The sequence below is a fragment of the Equus asinus genome, chromosome 20 (genome assembly GCF_041296235.1).
Source record: "Equus asinus isolate D_3611 breed Donkey chromosome 20, EquAss-T2T_v2, whole genome shotgun sequence".
NCBI lineage: Eukaryota > Metazoa > Chordata > Mammalia > Perissodactyla > Equidae > Equus > Equus asinus.
The window spans coordinates 14,252,493-14,259,545 of record NC_091809.1 but is presented as its reverse complement, the minus strand read 5'-3'; the positions used below and the strand labels follow the sequence as shown (position 1 = coordinate 14,259,545).

At 53.2% G+C, this 7,053-nt stretch overlaps 1 protein-coding gene across 1 annotated transcript in view; it reads left to right on the top strand.

Annotated features, from left to right (window-relative positions):
• The window catches only part of LOC106832361 (zinc finger RNA-binding protein 2), an 80,887-nt gene that overhangs the window by 19,914 nt on the left and 53,920 nt on the right, over positions 1-7,053 (top strand).

Here is a 7,053-nt window from a genome sequence, read left to right as displayed (position 1 = left end):
CAAGGGAAAGGCGCCCCCTGCAGTTGTGCAGGGCATGCCCCTCCCTGCCCCCCACCGGAGGATCTCAGGAAGACAGTGGAAGGATAGAGAGGTGAGAGCACAGCCTCTGAAATCAGACCAGAAGTGGGTTTGAATCCTGGCCTGCCAGTTCACCGGGATCTTACCTGCTGGGCCTCAGTTTCCATATCTGTGAAATGGAAACCTTATGGTCCTGGCGTTTCAGCATTGAAGGAGATGATGCAGGGAGAGCCCTCGGGACCGTGCTGGTGCATGAGAAAGACTATCCGTGTTTCTTGTTGAGGCTGTTTTTATTTTTTAGATCTGTAGCAGGTTGAATGCCCCCCCCACCCCCCGCAAAGATATGTCCGTGTCCTAACCCTGGAATGTGTGAATGTGACCTTATTTGGAACGAGGGTCTTTGCAGATGGAATTGTTAAGAATCTCAAGAAGAGATCATCCTGGATTTAGGATGAGTCCTAAATCCAATGACAAGTGTCTTTATAAGAGGAGAGGAGAGATGAAGCCATCTGAGAGGGGACGGCCAAATGACGATGCAGGCAGAAGTCGGGGTGATGCATCTACAAGCCAGAGGACATCAAGGATTGCCAGCGGTCGCCAGAAGTTAGGAGAGGGGCCTGGAGTGGATTCTCCCTCACAGCCTCCAGAAGGAGCCAACCCTGCCGGTACCTTGATTTCAGACTTCTGGCCCCCACCAAACTCTGAGAGAATAAATTTCTGTTGTCTTGAGCCACCTAGTCTGTGATACTTTGTTATGGCAGCCACAGGACACTAGCACATGACCCCCAAGTAGAAACTGATGTCTGATGTTCTCTCCTGCCTCTCTTATTCACTGCGATGGTTTTTAACCTGTTCTGTGAACACATCAACTTCATTCCACCACAGAGCCTTTGCACATGCTGTTCCTTCTGCCAGGAAGTGCTCTGCCCCTAGGTAGTCACATTATTCAGGTATCAGCTCAGAAGTCTTCTCCTCAGAGGGGCCTTCCCTGATCACATCCTACCTTGCCTCGCATTCCATCACCCTCCATCCCATGGCCCAGTCAGATTTCTTTTTAGTATAATTTTCTAAAAATTGTGGTAAAGTACACACAATATAAAACTTACCATTTTAGCCATTTGAAAGTGTACAGTTCAGTGGGAAGAAGTACATTCACGATGTTGTCCAAACATCACCACTATCTAGTTCCAGAACTTTCTCATCACCCTAAATGGAAATCCCATATCCATTAAGTAGTCCCGCATTCTTCCCTCCCCAGCCCCTGGCGCCCACGAGCCCGTTCACTGTCTGTGGATCTGCCTGTTCTGGCTGTTTCTCGTCAATGGGGTCACACACCGCGTGTCCTTCTGTGTCTGCTTCCCTCCCTGAGCATCATGCATTCAGGTCCGTCCACGTGCGGCTGTGTCAGGGCCTCGCTCCTCTTCACGGCTGCATAATATTCTAGTGTGTGAATGGACCACATTGTGTTTATCCACTCACCAGTGGATGGACATTTGGGCTGTTTCTACTTTCTGGCTATTGTGAGTAGTGATGCTATGGACATGGGTGTGCACAGACTTATTTGAGCCCCTGTTTTCAATTCTCTTGGGTAGGTACCTGGGAGTGGAATTGCTGGGTTATACAATAATTCTATGTTTCACTTATTGAGGAAACTGATGTGGGTTTTTTTTCACAGCGTTTACCACTATTTGAAATTATTTTCTTGTTCCCTTGTTTATTCTCAGACTCCGTTATTAGAATCAAGAGAAAAGAGACTTAGTTGATTTTGTTTACCGCAATGTTCTCCACAGACGCGACAGCACCTGGCACAAAGGAGATGCTTGGGAAACGCAGGTAGAATGCGTGAATGCTGGCTCCCTTCGTGGATGCCAGACGACACTCTACCCACGTGGCTGCCTCACTCACTGCATCAGGGTTGGTTCCCCTCCAAGGGGCATAAAGGCATTAAGGCAACCGCCCCACAGCAGGGGAAGGAGAGCCCGGAACTCCAGCACAAGATCTGGACTTTGCACCTCCTGCCTGGAGGAAGTGGAGCTCTGGGAAGAGACACTGGCGTTAACTGAACGGAAAATCCAAGCGAGTGTGGGTGCTGGGCACTGGGGGCCCAAAGGTGCAGAAGGCTTTGCTCTCATAGAGCTCAGTCTGAGAAACAGATGGGCAAAGAGTCTGGGCTGATTTAGAGACACCTTTGGAGTGGAGTGGCTTGGGGGGCACATGGGAAGATTTCCTGGGTGGGGACAGGGGTGGTGACGATGCGAGTTGGGCCCTGAGGCGTGAGTAGGAGTTGGACGGATGAAGAAGCTGGAGAAAGGTGTTCGAGACAGAGGGGCGGCCTCGCCCCAGGGGAAGCGCGCAGGAGCTGTCTGTGGTGCTGCAGCTCCCGTCCCGGCCTCTCCGCCGTGAGCGCGCGCGGGGAGCTGTCCGTGGTGCTGCAGCCCCCGTCCCGGCCTCTCCGCCGTGAGCGCGCGCGGGGAGCTGTCCGTGGTGCTGCAGCCCCCGTCCCGGCCTCTCCGCCGTGAGCGCGCGCGGGGAGCTGTCCGTGGTGCTGCAGCCACCGCCAGAGAGCGGCTGGGGGACCCAAGCTTGGCGCTTGCCTGGTTTATTTTTAATTGTGGTTAAACGATCCATGACGTAAAATTTGCCACTCTAATCATTTTTAAGTGTAAAGTTCAGTGGCATGAATTGCATTCACAATGTACAGCCATCACCACCATCCGTGTCTAGAACTTTCTCATCTTCCCAAACTGAAACTCTGTCCCCATTAAACACTAACTCCACTTTCCCATTCCCGCATAATGTAATGAGATCAGAGATGTTGCATTTTGTTATTGCTGTTGCTCTAATCCCTGGACCAGCGGTTGTCACTTGGGAAGGACTCTGCTCCCCAGTGGACATTTGGTGATGTCTGCAGATATTGGTTATGACAATTTAGAGGATGAGAGTGATACTGGCATTGAGTGGGTCAAGACCAGAGATGCTTCTCAACACCCTACAATGCACAGGGCAGCCTCCCACAGTAGAGAATTATCTGTCCCCAAGAACCAATGGTGCAGGTGTTGAGAAAACCTGCCTTAGAAAAATGCCTGGAATATAGTCAGTTCTCGGTGAAATTTGTTGAGGCAATGAAATTGCTAAACCTGCTCGAATCTCATTTTCCTGATTTGCAAAGGGGATTGATACAAGTACATTCGATCCTCGTTATGTGTGGTTTCTCTGTTTGTAAATTTGTCTACTGGCTGGAATTTATTCGTAACACTTGTAACCCCAAAATCAACATTCACAGTGCTTTCAGGGTCATTTGCAGCCAACACAGATCGGTGAAAAATTTGAGCGCTGGATGTGCATATTCCCAGCTGAGGTTGAACAAGGCGCTGCTCTGCTCTCTTATTCCAGCCCAGGCTGTAAACGAGCACCCTTTCCAGGGTCAATTTAGTGAAGTGTTTTTGCATTTTTGTGCTTTATGTGGGTGATTTTGTTGTTTATAATGGTCCTCATGCCTGGTGCTGGAGTGCTGTTTCTAAGCACAAGAAGGCTCTGATCCACCTTACAGAGAAAATACGTGCATTAGAGTTCATTCAGGCTGAATTATAGTGCTGTTGGCTGTGAGTTCAGTGTTAATGAATAGATAGTGTATATCCAATAAGGTATCTTTAAACAGATACACACACAACACAAGGTTACGTGCTGATCCATTGGTGAAAATGTGATCAGAGGCTCACAGGGAGCTAGTCCTGTATTCCCACTAGAAGCAGTGGTCGAGTATTCGCTATTCCAGTGTTGGTGGTGACGTTACGGAACAGAACTGCTGCCCATAACGAGAATCAATTGTACTGCTCCCCAGGACTGTTGCGAGGACTACATAAGAGCGTGCATGTAAAGCATTTAGCACAACGCTTGTAGTAAATAACAGGAAAGAAGATATTACGTAATCCAGAGAAAACACTAAGACAGATCTGCTTCTGCATAAAGCATGCAGCCTTTCTTATCTAGTGAGAGCTGAGGGAATTGGAGGGGGACCATGTGTAATTGCCACGCTGGACTCTAGCCAGGGCATGGCAGGAGAGCGGCCACTAGATTGTTCCTCGTGGCGACACATGGTCATAAAGATACGAAAGGAAGGATGCCATCTGCTAAATCACACATACGGCTTTCTTTGGCACCCTGGGCTTGCCGCGGTTTCTATCCAAGAATTAATTAGCCCTGTGCCTACTTAAATAAGGGGCAAAAGAACACCACCCTACCACGGCCCGTAAACGTACTTTTTTTTTTTTTGCCTTTTTTAAAATTTAAAATAATTGTTGATTCACATGTGGTCGTAAGAAATAACACAGAGAGCCCCCACGTACCTTTCCCCATATTACGCAGTGGTAACATCTTACTAAATTATAGCACAATATCATCATTCCTTTTGATACCTCAAGATACAGAACACTTCCATCACCACAGGCTCCCTCATGGTGCCCTTTTCTAGCCACTTCCACTGCCCATTCCCCACTCTCCTTGTCCTCAACCGCTGGAAATCACAAATAGGCTCTCCATTTCTATAATTTTGACCTTTCAAGAGTTTTACATAAATGGAATCATAAGAGTATGTAGCCTTCTGCCGTTGGCTTTTTCCACTCAGCATAATTCTGTAGAGCTTCATCCAAGTTGGTGTGTGTATGAGAGTTTATCGCTGTTTATTGCTAAGTAGTGTTCCATTTATATGAAGTGTCCAGAACAGGCAGATCCATAGAGACAGAAAGCAGACTAGTGATTGCCAGGAGCTGGGAGGCTGGGGCGGAATTGGGGACTGTTAATGGGTAGAGGGTTTCTTCTTGGGGTGATGAAAATGTTCTAGAATTAGATAGTGGTGATAGTTGCACAACTCTGTGAATATACTAAAAAACATTGAATTGCACACCTTAGATGGTTGAATTGTATGGTATGTGAATTATACCTTAATAAAGCTGTTATTAACCAAAAAAAATACCATAATTGTAATGAATAGTCTGGTTTGATCTGCTCCCTTCATTCTAAGTTCTGAGGACTGGTATTAGGTCAGTTTTGCTCACTGTTCCATCCCCCAAAATGGCCCGGCATTAGGAGGTGGGTCGAGAAATATTTCTCAAAATGATTACACTGAGAGTGGCGTTTCCCCACCTCAGCCCTACTGACATTTGGGGCCGATCACTCTCTGTGGGGGGCCCTCCTGGGTGCTGTGGGGTGTAGAGCAGCATCTCTGGCCCCACCCACTTGATTCCAGGAGCACCCCCAGTGTGACAACCACAAATGTCCCCAGACATCGCCCAGTGTCCCTTATGGGCAAATGGCCCCAGTCAAGAACCACTAGCTTAGAGCAACCGAATTTTAGGAGCTGAGTGGGCCCTTAGAAGCCCTCATGAAAAGGCTGGAACCCAGGGGGGCGCTGAAGAGGCAAGCAGGGCCTGGCCGTGTCAATAGGGCCACGTCCATCCAGCCAGAAGTGGTCAGCAGGACTCCCAAACCCACCCAAGTGACAAAAAGTAAAACCACCCCCATGCTCGTTTCCAGGGCGGGGCCTGGGGTGCACGGTGGGGGGTGCAAGGCAGACACCCCCAAATTGGAGTGGTTACAGGGCAGACGGTGCTCCAGGAAGGGGCGGGGCTTGCAGCACAGGGCGGGGCTCGAGGTAGAGAAGAGGGATGCGGAGCTGTCAGAAGGGAGGCGGAGCTCCGTGTAAGGGGCGGGGCTTGTGGCGAGGGGCGGGGCTTGAGCAGAGACCCCGGATGCGGAGCTGTCAGAAGGGAGGCGGAGCTCCGTGTAAGGGGCGGGGATTTCGGCGTGGGCGGGGCTTTCGGCAGAGACGTCCTCCAGACGCGGAGGGAATCTAGCCGGCGTGAGCTTCGCGAGGGGGGCGGGGCCTGGGGCGCGTGGCGGGGCGCGAGCCGCACGAGGCCGGGGGCGGGTCCGGGTGACGTCACGCGCCGGCGGCCCCGCCCCCGCGCCTCCCGTCGGCGCGCGCGCGGTGGAGACGCCAAGATGGCGGCGAGTCACTACTTGGGCTTCGCCCGGGGCGCCGGTCCGCCGTACAGGTAACCGTCCCGGTGCCGCGAGGACCCGCGGGCCGGCGTCTGGGTTGGACCCTGGCGGGACGCGGGCTGGGGGCCCTGCTCCGGCTAAGATGGCCGCAAAGGCGGGAGGCCGCGGCCCCGGGTCGTGTCTGTCAGGGGGAGAGCGGAGGACTCCTGACGTGGGAGGGCGCCCTGGGCCTGTCGGGGGACGCGCCCCGAGCCGTGCTGCGTGGGGGTCGTACCTGAGGGGCTCCCCGCGGAGGGCACCGGCGCCTGAGCGGGGGGAGGGCAGACGCACCGGGGGGGGGGGGGGGTGCCTGGCGGGCGGGGGGAGGGGCAGGGGATGGAAGGCGGGGATGTCACGACCCCAGATGGGGGCGGGGAGAGGATGGAGACCCGGGAGGGTGCCTGGCGGGCGGCTGGAGGGGCAGAGGGTGGAGGGCGGGGGTGTCATGACCCCTGATGGGGGCGGGGAGACGATGGAGACCAGGGAGGGTATCTGGTGGGGCAGGGGGTGAAGCAGAGACCTTGTTGGGAGATAGGGGGGTGGAGGTGGGGACCTGACCCCTGATTGGGAGGGAAGAACAACCTGGAAGGGTACCTGGGCAGGCAGGGAGAAGAGCAAAGGGTGGAGGGCCAGAGCTGCCCCCTGATGGGGGGAGAGGGGAGAGGACGCAGAGCTGGGAGGTGGCAGATCCCCGGAGCAGCAGCCAGAGACTTGGGGGGTAGTGGACTTGACATGGGCCAGAGCCTGAGACCCTACAGGAGGAGGGGCACCTGGGGCCTCTGGGGAAAGGGGAGCAGTAAGGGCGGGTAGAGGGACCTGGGACCTTGGAACTCAGTGGAGCGGGTGTCTGGGTACTGAGGATCTACCCAAGCACCGGGGCCCAGGGGACCCAGCGTTTGGGAGGGGAGGGAGAGGAAGGAGCCTAGAGATGGGAACCAGTTGGGAGAAGGAGGGAACTATGGGTAGAGACATGTGGGGTATGTTTGTACCCCACAC